Raw genomic sequence first — 15,702 nt, forward strand, 5'->3', positions numbered from 1 at the left:
TATGTTGTTGGGCAAAACTGTACCGCGCTGCATGGTATCGTGATTGCAAAGATGGACCTCGCCATGGACGTCGAGAGTGAAATTGCGCATCATGCAGCCTATTGCACACAGTTTGAGTGGTAACATGACGTCCTGTGACTGCACGAAAAGCGTTATTCAGCATGGTGGCGTTACTGTCAGGGTGTCTCCGAGCCGCAATCCGTTGGTAGCAGTCATCGACTGCAGTAGTGGCCCTTGGGTGTCCTAAGCGAGGAATGTTATCCACAATTCCTGTCTCTCTGATCTCCTTCATGTCCGAAAAACATCGCTTTGGTTCACTCCGAGACCACTGGACACTTCCCATGTTGAGAGCCCCCCCTTGCACAAAGTAACAATGTGCATGCGATCGAACCGTGGTATTGACCGTCTAAGCATGGTTGAACTACAGACAACACAACCCGTGTACCTCCTTCCTCGTGGAATAACTAAAAGTGACCGTCTATTAGACTCCGAAGGGGCTACTCATGCATGGTTGCTTACATCTTTGGGCAGGTTTAGTGACATCCCTGAACAGTGAAAGCGACTGTGTCTGCGATACAATACCCACAATGAACGTATATCTCAGGAGTTCTTGGAACCGATGTGATAGAAAACTTTTTTTTATGTGTGTTTTATATTGGGACTTCTTTTTCGTCAATACGATATGGACATTGCGTTGCCTGACAAAAGTAATGAAACAACAGAAAACGTTGTGGAATGTTCATGGAACTTCAAACAACTACAAACCCTTGGGGGTGTGTGAATGATTGGAGCTGCTATTCTCTGTCACAGTCAGAACGGCCATCAGAGTGCATTAGTGTTATTCGTATTTTGTGCTGTTACTAGGCCAGGTAGGTCTTATAAGGCAGTGAACAGACTCAGATGTTAGGAGATCACTATGAAGGACAGTGGGGTGCCACGTACTCGTATGAGACAGGGTTGTTTCAACAAATCCCAGTGTAGGCCATTCATTGTTCCAAGATGTTTCTAGTGTACCTTCAGCGGCGTTATCCCACGCTGGAGCCAACTACTAAATCACATCTTTAACTCTAATTTCCATACGTTTTTACAGGAGTACGATTTTATTTTCATCCTGTTCAAGCTAGATGCGATGCAGTGTTTTTCTGTATTTTTGATTAGTGGTCTGCAACACACCTTGATCCATAGGCTGAAGAACTGAAGTTATATTTGGTGGCAGAAAAACTACTTTACTGTCTCCACAGACAAATTTCGTTTCTTGTGGTTGGCACGGAGCATTGGCTATATACAGCAGAGCACGATTAGGCAATCCATTTTCTCTATTGAACGCAGTCACTTCAGGGGCTAATTGTTACTCGAACCATTCCTTGAACAAGTTGCGCTCTATCCAAGCTTTCTTTTTTTTCTTTTTTTCTTATATTACACAGGAAGTGAGTTGATGTTAATGTTTTAGAACGCTCGTGGTTCCACCGATTTGCCTATTACCATAAGCAAAATTTAAAGTTCCTATTTTTATTCCCTCTATTATTTAATGAGCATTTTATTAACGTGGTTGCGTGTTATTATTAATTGATTTTTTATTTATGGTTTAGTTTACCAATTCCTTTTTAGTGTTTGCTCCTTTTATTTGAGTCCTTTTAATTATGTTTGCGGTGTTTATGAAGTCTATATTGCTTACTGTTCTCCGTGAAGTTAAAGAATAGGGTAATACCATATGCGTTTCGCAACAGCAGTCTCCTTACTGAAACTTCTCCACTTGAAATCGCTAAACATAATTTATCGCTCTACGGAAATCGATCAGTACAGCCAAGTACTATACTTTGTGTTGTGTATGGAATGTGGCGTCCTAATTTGGTTCGTGAAATTATTTAGGTCTTCGGAGAAACATTCTCGACGAATCCCAAAACCGTGTAAAATTGCAGGTTCGCACTATCAAACCACACAACACTTCCGAACGACTTGCGTCTTCATAATCACTGAATATTTCTTTTGAAATGATTATGAACTCCACACACCTGATACTCCTATTGTGCTTTTATATGTATTTATTTTCTTCAATATCATAAAGAAACCAAAAACTGCTTTAATAGCGGCTTCCAACCATGTCCTTTCAATCCGACATTAGATCATTTCTATTGCAATGTCCAACATGGAATAATTATCTCTTTGCCGTAGCTTAATACGGTCTGTATATCTTCGTTACCTAGTTCGCACGGAGATGCTTAAATTCCACAGAGTATATATCTCTCGCGCAGGTATTTTACATTTATCGTCTTGTTGATAGTCCGTCGCACCAGATTTGGCCTTACTAAGCGACGCAATAACATTGTTACCAAGGTGTAGACCCAAGATGAGATATATAGATTTTTTGGATATGTTCAAACTTGGGTCAAATACTTTCAGTAAGACAGAAGCTTTAAAATTCAGTCCAGTTTCATCTGCGTTAAAGCTTGATGCTGTGAGCAGTCTTGAGAAGAAAGAAGGCCTTTAAATTCTTTTCGGTAATTGGCAGCTGCTTTGTTGTCAGCTGACAGCTTCGTCCCAGCAATCGTGAGATAATTCCGCGTCTTTTCTTCAACGATCCTAAAAAAATAAAAAAATAAAAACCATAGCTAGCTGGAAACGATGGGTTGCCATCCAGAAGCTTGTTGAGTTGAAACGCCTTTTCTTTTACCAAAGGATCAGAAATGGGGATTCCTTTCTGTCTTTCCTGAGTAAACGACATGAATGAGGCCTCGTCAAGACATGGTCGTTTTTTGCTACTTTACAAGAGTTATTTCTCTTGAAGCAAAACAAAAGTCATGTGTCTTAACGGGATTTGTTTCAGTCATTAGCCGTCGCTTTTCCGCCACCGTATTCGAGTGATAAATTAGTAGCACTTTCTCCCTTTTCCAGTCTTTTTAATACTTCACGTTTTTATTTTGAAGTACGTTAAGAACGACTTCGTTTACGTGCCATGTTTAGTGTTTCACGCTTGACGTCAAGGCCTACGGGCATGAATAAGAAAAATGGCGTACCGGTGAAGTAACTTAACATGCACGGGGAAAAAGTTAACAATAAATTTGAAATAATGTCTTTGGAACGCGGGGTACTGAGGGATAGATAGGGGAACTGCGCTATGAGTCGCCGGAGGTCACAACAGATGTCCCATCGCTTAATTTACGCCGTACCAAGTCACTACGTTGATATTATTCATGAAATCCGCCTATTCCGAATTCCCGCCAAACCGAACGGTGTTCGATCCCAATTAGATGGCAATAGCGGGACTCTACTGTAATGGACTCCGTGCAACATTCTGTGTCATCCCGCACCATTGATCGGAGACTAGCTGTTGCCGGACTAGGGGCTACAACACAAACGGCTCAGTTTCAACCAGTGCTGTGGTCGGGAAGCACGGACTGCTGTTTAATGACGGAGTATTGTGCTCAGCGATGAAATGCAATTTTGCACAACAAGCTTGGTGACCGTCGTCGGCAAGTTTGGCTACGACATGAGGAGAAGTCCCTTTCTTTCAGATTTGGAGAGGCACAGCGGTGTTGCTCCTAGAGTCATTTTGCAGGGAGCCATCTGGTGTAAGTGGTGGTCGTTGACGCCACAACCCTACTTCACGATCATACGACGTCCTCTGCGCGTGGCACCTGCCACTATGAATTATCTGCGCTTTCCTGAAGTACTCCCATCGCCAGAATGATCCGCATACTTGTCTCCGATAGAACACTTGTGGGACCAGCTCAAAAGTCCACTATCAGCGCCAGTATCAACGTTCAAAATGGTTCAAATGGCTGTGAGCACTATGGGACTTAACTTCTGAAATCATCAGTCCCCTAGAACTTAGAACTACTTAAACCTAACTAACCTAAGGACATCACATACATACATGGCCGAGGCAGGTTTCGAACGTGCGACCGTAGCGATCGTGCGGTTCCAGACTGTACGGCCTGGAACCGCTCGGCCACACCGGCCGGCCAGTATAAAGGATTTCAAGGACCAGTTACAACAGTTGTGGTCCAGCTCGCCGCGTGTGCTACATCAAGGCGATATTCAAGTTCCGCCCATGTTCGTGTGAGCATTGCAGCGTCAACACATTCGATTCCTTCACTAATTCGTGTTCGAACGTTACTAATGTTATGACTGGCGTAACCCCACAAAAAGAATTCTAATCGAGTGATACCGGGGAATGCGAATTCCATGCGATGGAACCGTCACGACCCATCGCCAATAAGGTACTAAGTTCAATTCGCTCTGAACACTATGGGACTTAACAGCGGAGGTCATCAGTCACATAGAATTACTTAAACCTACCTAACCTAAGGACATCACATTCATGCATGCCCGAGCAGGATTCGACCAACAGCCGTACCGGTCGCGTGGTTCCAGACTGAAGAGCCTAGATCCAAGCGGCCACTCCCGCCGGCAAGCTAATAAGTCATTCAGTATGCTCTGCACCTTAAGACTCCAATGTGAAGCTGCGTTGAAATGCAGTTTGCAAGTGATTGAGACACAGGGCTTTCGAGCAAGGCTTTTAACAGGGCCTGCCTCTATAAAGCTTTTGAAACACTTCACTGTGCTCGTTTTTGACGTTGGTGTCCTCCAATTCTGGCATCCGTAACACTGTAGTAACGTTGTCACAGATTTGGATTCCAGATGAAATTGACTTGGCCTGATCTCTTGCCGCTTTGATGCACTCGTAGTCAATTCTACAACAAAGGGCCAAGGATAACTACTTGAGGAGCTGTTAAACGTATTACAACAATCTCTGTTCTCTACCTGCAAGTAACGATTATTTGTAATGATAGTGAGATTTTATGGACCCTCCCTGCAAGAATTGTTCTAGCTTCACGTTGACTAACGGCGACCGTATTTCATATTCTGTCCCATTATTTTTCTTGTTGTACACTTCGTGTAACTTTCTCCTCTGAAGTAGTTGCTTCCTTTCTTCCATATCCACAGCAAGTTTCTTACAATTTCTGCACGTTATACTTATAAATTTATTGTCGTCACTACCTTAAGAAATGTCTCGCTATAAAGTTAGGCATCTGTAACCTCAAGCTACACCTGTGTTCTGCTAGTATTACACTTCATCTGCCAATTATGTCATGTCCTGCAATTATGTCAAGTCCAGCACTTGGCAAACGAAGGGAAGTTGATTTGCTTGTATGTCCTGGCACACAAACATGTAAATGTATAATCTCCAAGCCACATTAAAGTGTACCTGCGTTAGGTATTATTCTTCCCGGCTGTTGTTACATCCAGAAATCGAGTGCGAAAAGAGGCGCTGTCGGTAAGCCTCCGAACGGGACTAAGTTTCTCTAATTTTTGCTATCTTGTTACTTTGCGATATAGGCATAGAAGGACTACGATGTGTGCTGGTAGGCTCTTCTCAGAATTTTGACAGTAAACCTCAGTACGACGCACAACTCCTCTCCTGCAGAGTCTGTCGCTCGAATTGGATGAAAATCTTCGCCAAGCTGTGGCGCTTAGTAATGGAACCCGAATGGAAACGTGCTGTTGTTCCTTGGATTTCCTCTCGTATATCGTAAACCGATACTTTCTCTACAATTTCTCAATGTTTGACCGCAGCTAGTGTCTCAACTGCACTGTTTAATATTGCTTTTACTATATTAATTTTCAATTCACGTTTGATAATACATTTTGCCAAAGATGTTCCCAAGCGTGACAGTGTCCCTGAAAACGATTGCTTATTATCGTGTGACGAGCGTGTTCTGAACCGAAAACTGATACAATGGATTAATAGCCAGTGTAGAACACCTCCTATGTGTCTGTTCATTGTTTTTAAGTTTCTCATGAGATTATATCAGTCATTCATCTTTTCCAAATGCGTCCGTTACTTTTCTTACTATAATACTTGCGTATAAGCGTTCAGGTACATTATGGTCTAAACTGTAGTATTCAGCCGTAGTTATGATAAACCAGTTATCACTTTGTGTTAGTGAAAATGTTACTGTTATTAGTCCATTGCCAGTCTCATTTTAACTATCGTTTATTATTGATCATTTGCGACAGCTTAAAATTTGTAATGGTAGTAAACGCTGGACGTAGGACTTTTCCGATTACTGGTCTGTGAATTGTCCAATTTGTCACTGCCTTCTCAACGTTCTAACCGAATATCACATTGTTTCTGTCGAGTACAACCCCCCTAAACAGTAAATGTGATAGTTAGGCTGACTTATCGATAACCACAGAACTGTAACTGATTACGAAATCTTGCCCAACCCATTGTCTACACATTCAGTGTGAACCTGTTTTCACACACAGATTCTATTTTCGAGAAGATTGTTCAGAAACTATATTTATCATATTGAATGAGTTTTGTGTGCTGTATATCACATGGATTTTCTTATAAACCTGACGTTAGATACAGAAAGTGCGTTCGAGATAAAATATTACATTCCTGAAACTGAAATGATAATAGCAAAATTACTACAACACGCAGTGGATAACTTGCAAAACAAAGATTTAACAGCCACTGATGACACATAAACCTAAATAAAACTCTTTTACAGTACAATTACAACTTCATGAAAGTAACGTATGGCATTCAATACCAGTGACTGCAAATTAACGGTTCAATGATGTGCAAAAAAGTAACATCTTGAGTAAACGGAAAAACATTTTTCAGTGGTACCAGAGATGTGTCTGACTTTTCCCTTAGATGTCCTTATATCTAAGCGAAAAGTCGGATGCAACTTTGATACCTCTGAAAAACGTCGAGTCGTGTCGGTTACAGATGTTGATGAGATATCCTAAACTTTTCTACCTGTCTACAATAGATTTTAAAGAACTTTCATAAAGCAAAACTTTATAACAATGTTTTAGAGTCATATGTTGACGCTGTCGTAAATATTCGTCCTCGCGAAAGTAGAAGAATCAGTCGAACCAATCTCGGTCTGTTGTCTGTGTCTCGACTGAACGTCCACCAGATACGAAAATTAATTACATCTAAACATACGTAAGACGCTAGTCGCTTAGGTGTTAGCCCTTAGACTGCCTCGACACGATGGAAAAACACCCCGACCCAAATCCTGTACCACTTTATTCATACCGATATATAGGGGGATAATTTCGACAAGCTGTGGCGCTTTAAATCTGAAACTTCTACTCCAGGATAGTAACAGTGAAAAAAGGAAGACGAAACACACATAAGCTCTGAAAGTGTTTAGATATGAAGTAACTTTTATTTTTGAGAGAATACATAATTTTCTTATTTTCAGAAAGAGTAGTATGTGGGACATCCATCTGATTGAATTTTATGTGACCTTTTTCAATAAGGCACTTTCATTTTATTCTTGAATTGTTTCTTCCTATATTTTCTATTACATTTAAGAACTGATTATTAAACATACCTGCTACCTGCAAACGACCATTTATAGCCCTTCCATTCAAATAAATACTGATGCTATCCTGTTGTGTCGACTGTTGACCCACGTCTCTTTCCACTACATTCCATACCGGTTTAAGACTACTGTCGTAATTACTGATTTCTGACGGAAAATAAAAATATTTTCTATCAAATATTACCAGTATACATTAAGAGAAGTAAACTGATTGTTTCAGTTTACGTCTTATTTGGAAAGTAACGTAGCAGTTCAAATAATATGAATATTTTGCCAGTGTGAACATTTTGCCAATATTGCTTAAAGAATCTGTACTGGGATTGTTCTTGGTTCCATTCGGCAAATAACGTATATTATCTTTTGCATAAAAGGTTACACGCCACATATCCATTATTTATTTGAGGCAACCACGACAATACGGCTCATTATTAGCTTAAGGGAATCAGGAAAACAAGACTCGGACTGTTTAATGTTCCTGACAACACGCCATTACACGTGAAGTGGAACAAAGGCATTCGTGATTCGCGGGCGTTATGTATCAGATGGCGCCGTGCCACAGTACGAAATGCATAAAATAACTCACGCCATCTTGTACACGTCAGTTTCATAATCTAAACAGAAAAGACCAGTTATCCGTTCAAGCGACATAACATTATGCATCTAACGCTCCATACGTTCCTTTTCACTCGCTCATTCAGTAATCACCTGGTTATAATGAATCACATAACCATGCAACATTCGTGACGTTGTTAGTTAATACCAATAATAATTTCCGTTGTGTTATATGCGCTACCCTATTAACCACACATATAGCAAAAAAAAAAAAAAGTCTTCGTGTGAATCACTGAACCATTTGGGGACTACTACCGGAGTTTTTTTCACGTTCCGCATGATCACTAATTAAATTGATTCATGCAGTATTACCTTCGGCAGCTGGTACGCTTAAGTGATTAACAGAAACTCGATAATCCTGATAGTATAAAACGTAATCGTCCTGTGTATCGGCTTATCTCTTCTCTGATGTATATCAATTACAATTATTTGAAAATGTCACTCAGAAAGGCCGCGTCTCGGGCTAGATGACCTGGTAAAGCATTTACTCTGAAGCGTAAGCGCTCTTTTTATCTGGTCGAACATAGTGTTTCAGTTATCGAATAAAATTCACTTCAGAGTGCTTATCCTTGGAGAGGGCTTCAGTCTCTATTCACGTTATTTATATGTTAGATGCGAAATGTGTAAGGAATGAAAGTGATTTCTTGCAGTAAGTTACATATAATGAAATCTAAAACAGTACGTATTTTCTAGAAAAAAGTTCGAGATTGAGTATTAGGAACGTCTATGAAAGGCCGTAAAACAACTTACAGATGAAATTAGTTAAAAAAATGTGGAAGAGCTTCCAGAAATGTAAGGAAAATTGGGCAAAAATGTACAGAGAACGATATTTTGCTTCTCCATGGGAACAAAATATCATTCCTGGCTCTCAGAAATTCAGGGATATACGAATATCAAGCAACATGGCCCAATGTAAAAACTGACAAATCTCTTTGTTCAGTCAGATCTTGCAAACAACCAGCAAACGGTGACCTCAATTTGTGTTTAAAGCCTTTAGATCTGATAAAAATTAGTTGAAAACCATTCTGTAAATAAATTGTATAAAATTTATAATTCGCTTTATTCTCACTTCATATTTATCCGTTTGCATATTTTATCCCACAGTTCGTCAAAACAGCTGCGATACGTACTTTTAATATGTGATGACGTCGATTAATCGATGTAGTAGACTTACATAAGTACACAGGTAAGTACATCTAATAGGACAGAAGATTCGGTATGCAAGGTAGCGAAAGTGATTCACGGAGAATCAGCAATTACTGACCACGATCGCTCTCGTACCGCTACGGTGGACAGTGGCATATGTTGACAATTTAATCGCTTTTGATATCAAATCATACATTAACTTACATACCTGTATTCAGCACCAGTACGGGAAGCGTACTTTCTCGCAGATTACTTCCCTATACATCATTTATTCTGCCATTTGGGAAAACCTTCTTCAATACTGAATTGCACATAATATATTCTTCTAAAGAAGAGAGGTCTTCGCGTAAAAGCATCGCTCTTAATTCGCTCCGGTTTAAAGTTGTGAAAGGAAAGGCAACAGAAGAGCCGCTCAACTGAGAATGCCATTTATCCCACCACTCGCCAAATTTCACAAGCGTTAAATAACAAATATCAAAGCTGTGCATTTTCTGTGGCCTGTCTTAAATATTTGACTCTGTGAATCACAATATCCTCCCAGACAAACAGAAGTTTTGTGGAACTGATGGTATAGCCAGCCCATTAAATCTCATTGAAACAGAACTAAACTCTCGTGAGAGGCCTCGGAAGGCCGAACGGTTGCGATCGGCCGTCGTGTCATCCTCAGCCGATAGGCGTCACTTAGTCGATTACTGAGGTGCATGTGGCCAGCACACTGCTCTCCCTATAGCCGCCACTTCTTAATCGAGTGTCTCCTGAATCGGCTTCACAAGGACAGAGTACACCCCACTTGATAACAGCACTCGGTGGCCCCGGACGGTCATCCAGCCAAATGACCATAGATGTATGAAGTTGTTTTCTACAAATGGTGTCACCCTAAATTTCAGAAAGCCGGATCGCATTCAGTTCTGCACATCTGGAGATACGGTACTACACCGATGGTAAGGGTAAGACATGGTGATGAATTAATACCGAGGATGGAAACTTCAGAGTCTTTAGGTGTTCATATTGATAATAATTTAAAGAAGAGAAAACACATATTATGACTCCTAAAACAATTTAACACTTGAAATCATTAGAAACCTTGGAGAGAAAGAAGTCAGTAAGATGTCATACACTGAGCATTTTTATTAGTAATGTCGTGTGAAATAATGTTCTGGGGTAACTCCTCCTCCAGAAAGAAAACGTTCATTCCTCAGAAACGCAATGGGAAGACGACCTGTAGGTCTCACACACGAACATCTTGTAGACATAGGTTGAAGGAGTTAGACATTGTGTCTAATTCTTCACAATATATTTACTCCCTCATGAAATTTGTTGTAATTGGTGCACTGTAGCTCATAAAAGACAATGATGTACACAATTACAATACCAGAAGAAGCAAATAATCTGTAAAATGTCATCATGTAGTTATAGTTACATAATTCTGAATGTATAGTGTTAGTGTAATTACACTCGTTCTCAATACGTTTAAACGTGCAGATGACACATGGAGCCGGCCGCTGTGGACGAGCAGTTCTAGGCGCTTCAGTTTGGAACCGCGCGACCGCTACGGTCCAGGTTCGAATCCTGTCTCCGGCGTGGATATGTGTGATGTCCTTAGGTTAGTTAGGTTTAAATAGTTCTACGTTCTAGGGGGCTGATGACCTCAGATGTTAAGTCCCATAATGCTAAGAGCCATTTGAACGACACATGGAACCAACCACCTAAACATGAGAACGCGGGGTTTTCTAATGTTTTTAACTGATGAAAACTTGTTCGATCGTTGGCCGAGTAACTCTTCTTAACAGTTTTCATCTGTTTAGGAGTAGCAGCAAACGTGTAAAAAAGCTGCTAGCAATTGGCACTGTTTCAGGTCTGATTAGCTGGTAATTTACAGATTATTGTTTTTTACTCTAAAAAAAACATTTTGTTATTAATGAAAATTTTACTGTCATTCACTACAGATGTGATTGCAAAACTTTTCTAGTTTAGCATATTACGATTTAATATCATTACTTCAAACCACCCCATGTATCGATGGCGTTTAATACGTTGGCTTCATACTCTTTGAAGACGCTGCTTCAAATCTCCACCAGGCTATCCCGATTAAATTTTTCCTTGTCTTCCATACATCGTTTCAGGTGAATGCCTGGATGCCTCTTCTAAAGGAAGAATAAAAAAACAAAATAATATTTCGTGACCTCTTGTCTTCAGTACTCCGACTGGTTTGATGCAAGCTGCCTCGAATTTCTCTCCTCTGCCTGCCGCTTCATTGTTTCATCTGAGGGTAGCACTTTCACCTGTACTCAATCATTTGTTGGATATATTCCAATCGTCCCCTTCAGTTAATGCGTACATCAGCCATTTACGCTTGTATAATCAATATATGCTGCCGTTGCTACTCCCAGTAACATAAGTGAGCCATCACAGAGACTGTATTGTGGTTCCCTTCTCTGTGTTACGCCAGATGGCATGACACTGTCTCCTTGGGTACTGGAGTAGCAGGTCGTGTAAGCCACTTGTCTTGCCGCATGAAAGCAAACCACTGACATTCCGAGAAGTCCACCAACTTAGCGTCTTCATATGAAGTACTTGTGTCAACACAGAGATAGCACGTCGATCGTGTATCCGTTGCTCTTGCTATGAGGCTATAATAGAGTTATTACTAAACTGGGCATAGCTCACTGCCACTGAAACTATAAATCGAGCTCAATGTTGGGATGCCATCGGTTTTTTATTTTGCACATCTTATCAGATTAAATCGAATCTCAAAAACTGTGTGGGAAAAAAGTATTCCTATAAGATGAACATTTCAAGCAAGTACTCATTCATATTAGCAAATACGAGGACGTGCTGAAAAGTAATGCCTCCAAACTTTTTATGTGAAAACTCTCAGAACTTTTTATAAGTAAAACAAACGTTATTAACAGTGTACATCCTTATTCTCCATGTCTGCATATTTATTTCTCACAACACTGGCGATGAACACATTTCCCCAACGAAAGAACAGTTTGTTGATACCTTCACTGACTGCCTAATGTTTGACTTTGTTGACGGAGCCACAACCTCACCTCTGCTTGCACCACTTCATCACTATCAAAGTGGAGTCCTCGAAGGTGTTCCATCACAAGGCCAGGTCAAGACTCCATGGGGGATGATCGATGACAGTGAACACAAGGCGTCGGATTGTAGCAGTAGCAGCTACAGCAGCGCTCGTGTGTAGTCTGGTGTTGCGATGCTGTACGTGAGAGGGCTCCATGTGTGAATCAACTTTTCCAATTCGGAACTCCATTACTGCACGCTGTTCCTCATTCAACAATATAATCACGTTCAACGCCACACTTACCAGTCCACTAGTGGTAGAGAGCTGCGTATACGTAGACATGAACAATAAGGATGTAGGATGTGAATAACAGTTGTTTTATTTTAGAAAGATGAAGACGTTTCACATAAAAAATTCAGAGGCACTACTTTTCACCCCAACCTCGTTCAATCGTTAACCCTCCTTAAACATATCAAAAGTATAGTAACTGATTAACAAATCAAATCACACTTCCCAAGCTCATTTACTCCTTGCATTGATCACACAGTTGCGATTTTGGACGCGCACTGAAATCCATTCGATTGTACTGTTCGGACCCTCTACTGTTCTCCAAAAACTGATACTAAAATATCGTTTTCACTATGTGCCCCTAGCTTAGTACTAAGAGATTCTGCCCTACTGCCCTCAATGAAATCTAAATTACACTTTAATAATAATTAATAGATGCAAATGAGTACTGCCGCGCTGGCCAGCGGGTAATGATTCCATATTCTCTCGCAGCAGCCAATCAGGTCATAAGACTTAAGTTTGCATAATTTTTCGTGATTGGTATAATTCCAGTACCACCTGTCTTTCGTATCTAATTTACACTATCCTGCTTCTGCTACTTCTTCCAGGCTCGATTAGGATGTTAAGCGTTGGAATAAATCTGATGACTCCCAGAGCCAGAAATCTAATAACCTCCCTCGAGTATCACACAAGTTATTCCCTATTGTCTTTCTGTCCCTTTCTCTTGTCAATGTTTCCGCGACTTCTTTAGGGATGGTAAAAACCCAATTGTTAAAACCGATACCGATATTTTAATTCAGAAATATACTTCGGTATTTGTTTGGTCTAGGTTATCACAGACTTTTTTCGTTTTTGCTAATAACTAGATAAAAAAACCTGCATGTGAACTAGTTAGAGCAGCAGTGGTAAACCGTTCGATTTTTTGAATAAGTTCTTCTTAAAAAAAGAGCAAAGTTTATTTGCAAAATTTCCGTAGCTGTGTAACATTGGGTTATTATAGAAAATGACCAAAGCGATCTCTGCTATTTTAATAACAACGCGTATAGTTAGAAACTAGCAAGAAACACTTGACACAAGAATCGGTACAACATTTCTGCCACAATAACATACTTGTTGCGATGTGACATGGCCTATTAAACATTACGCATGTACGTGCGTTGTGTAATGCTTGCTCCCACCTGGTCTACATGTTAGTCTCTTGCTCCATCCTCGGAAATCAGTTTTGTTGCAGAATGCTGCCATCCCTAGACGTATTTTAGGAAGCATGGTAGCAGTGAAGCACAATGCTCGATTTGCTTTACAAGATTAAAAACGAGAGGAGGCAGAAGAAACTGGCGACATCATGTAAGGAGAAAACAAGCACAGTGTTCGTTTGAAGATAAGGTATATCTCACTGATATACATATAATTTTATTATCGTACTATAAATTTGGGATAATAACTGAACACTTAATTTAGTGGTTGCTTCAGTATGAAAATTTGATAACATCCAGTAAAGTCGTAACTCTCTGCTCTCTTCTTGGTGGTGAAAGTGAGACGGATTTATGCCACAACCTCAAACCCTTATCAGCTGAGATGTTCTACTGTTTCTTCTTCGTCAGAATTTTTCTACCTTTGTTCGACGTATATGTTTACTCCTATTACAGAAATAAAAAAACCGAAAATCGCGTACTTCAGAATTCAGTTATTTTTAGCGGTTTTAGCAGTTAGGTTACAATGGAGACCGAAGTACTCGGTATAACCGAAAACCGATTGTTATCCCCTCTTCGCCGATTCTGCGAAGAACCTTCTCATTTCTTTTTTCACTAGTCTACCAGGATTCCAACATCCTTCTAGTGCACCAAATATGAAGGGCTTATTTCAGCAGTGGTACAAGTCCATTACTTTTCTGCCTATAATGCTTCTGAAGTTAATGATACAAACAAACCGAAAGAAAGGTTCATCTCTTGCAAACAACCATATGCTTGAATATTTCTGGCATCTCAACTGCAGGTTTTTCAGCGCTCACTTAACTTTTGGACTCTCTCACAATGAACAAAAATGGACTTGTGCCACTATTGAAATAAGCCCTTCATATCAAATGCTTCGACTCTGCTCTTTTCCGGTATCCCAATAGGTCGTGATTCACTTTCATAGTATATTGTCCTTATTTTAAGGCTTATGTTTTGTAACAGTTGTGTTTTTTTCACTAGCACTGCCCGATTTTCATGTGCTTGTCAGATATTTCTATTCTCCTTGCTCCTGCCGTAGTGCGTTATTTTGATTACAAGTTAGCAACATCACTTCTGCAGTTCGTGATCCCCACTTTTGATCCGATTATCGGAAGCCTCATTCCTACCACTCCTCATTACCTTCATATTGTTTCGGTTTCCTCTGAATTAATTATGTGTGCTCATTAGACTGTTCATTCCATTCAACAGTTTCTGCATTGGTGTCAGGCTTTCGTTGATGATAGCGATGTCATCAGCGAATCTTTTCGTCGATCACCCTTAACCCAGTACTTTAATTTCGCTCCTCTCTTAGTCCCATCACTACTTCTTGGCTGCGCGGACTGAACAATAGACTCCATAGACTACATCCGAGTTACACCTCTAACTGGAGCACTTCACGCCAGGTCATTCACTCTTATATTTGCCTCTTCGTTCTTGTCAATATTGTCTTTTCTTACAGCTTAAACCTAATTTCCTGACACATACCGAAAATTTCGAAAAATTTGTATCATTTCACACTGTAAAATGTGAAGACTTGAAACTGAATGACATCTGAATCTATAGACCGAACTAGGTGGCGCAGTGGTTGGACACTGGACTCGGATTCGGGAGGACGACGGTTCAATCCTGCGTCCGGCCATCCTGATTTAGGCTTTCCGTGATTTCCCTAAACCGCTCCAGGCAAATGCCGGGATGGTTCCTTTGAAAGGGCACGGCCGATTTCCATCCCCGTCCTTCCCTAATCCAATGAGACCGCTGTCTGGTCTCCTTCCCCAAAGAACCCAACCCCAACATCTGGATCCCGGTGCTGAAGAATGTGTGTACGAGTCTCACACCAGTGGCAACAGCGGACGACGGTGACTCACAACGACCAACGGTCAACTGCGCCCGGGGCTTCAAAGCATGTGACGTCACGCCACTGCGGGGAAGCATGCATAAACGAAATTTTGTTGCAGTCAGTAGCGGGCCTGGGTGTGAATCGCACACTCAAAGAAGCCGCTTCCTCCGTAGATGGGTACGAAACGACGGGCTTTAATGTGAAATCCATCCGACCACAACGTAACTGCCC

General features: G+C 40.7%; 1 protein-coding gene across 1 annotated transcript in view; it reads left to right on the top strand.

The window, feature by feature from the left end:
* Positions 1–15,702, top strand: part of LOC126336044 (uncharacterized) — a 116,478-nt gene that overhangs the window by 39,594 nt on the left and 61,182 nt on the right. The gene's annotated exons all lie outside the window — the stretch shown is intronic.

The sequence above is a fragment of the Schistocerca gregaria genome, chromosome 2 (genome assembly GCF_023897955.1).
Source record: "Schistocerca gregaria isolate iqSchGreg1 chromosome 2, iqSchGreg1.2, whole genome shotgun sequence".
In the NCBI taxonomy this organism is placed as follows: domain Eukaryota; kingdom Metazoa; phylum Arthropoda; class Insecta; order Orthoptera; family Acrididae; genus Schistocerca; species Schistocerca gregaria.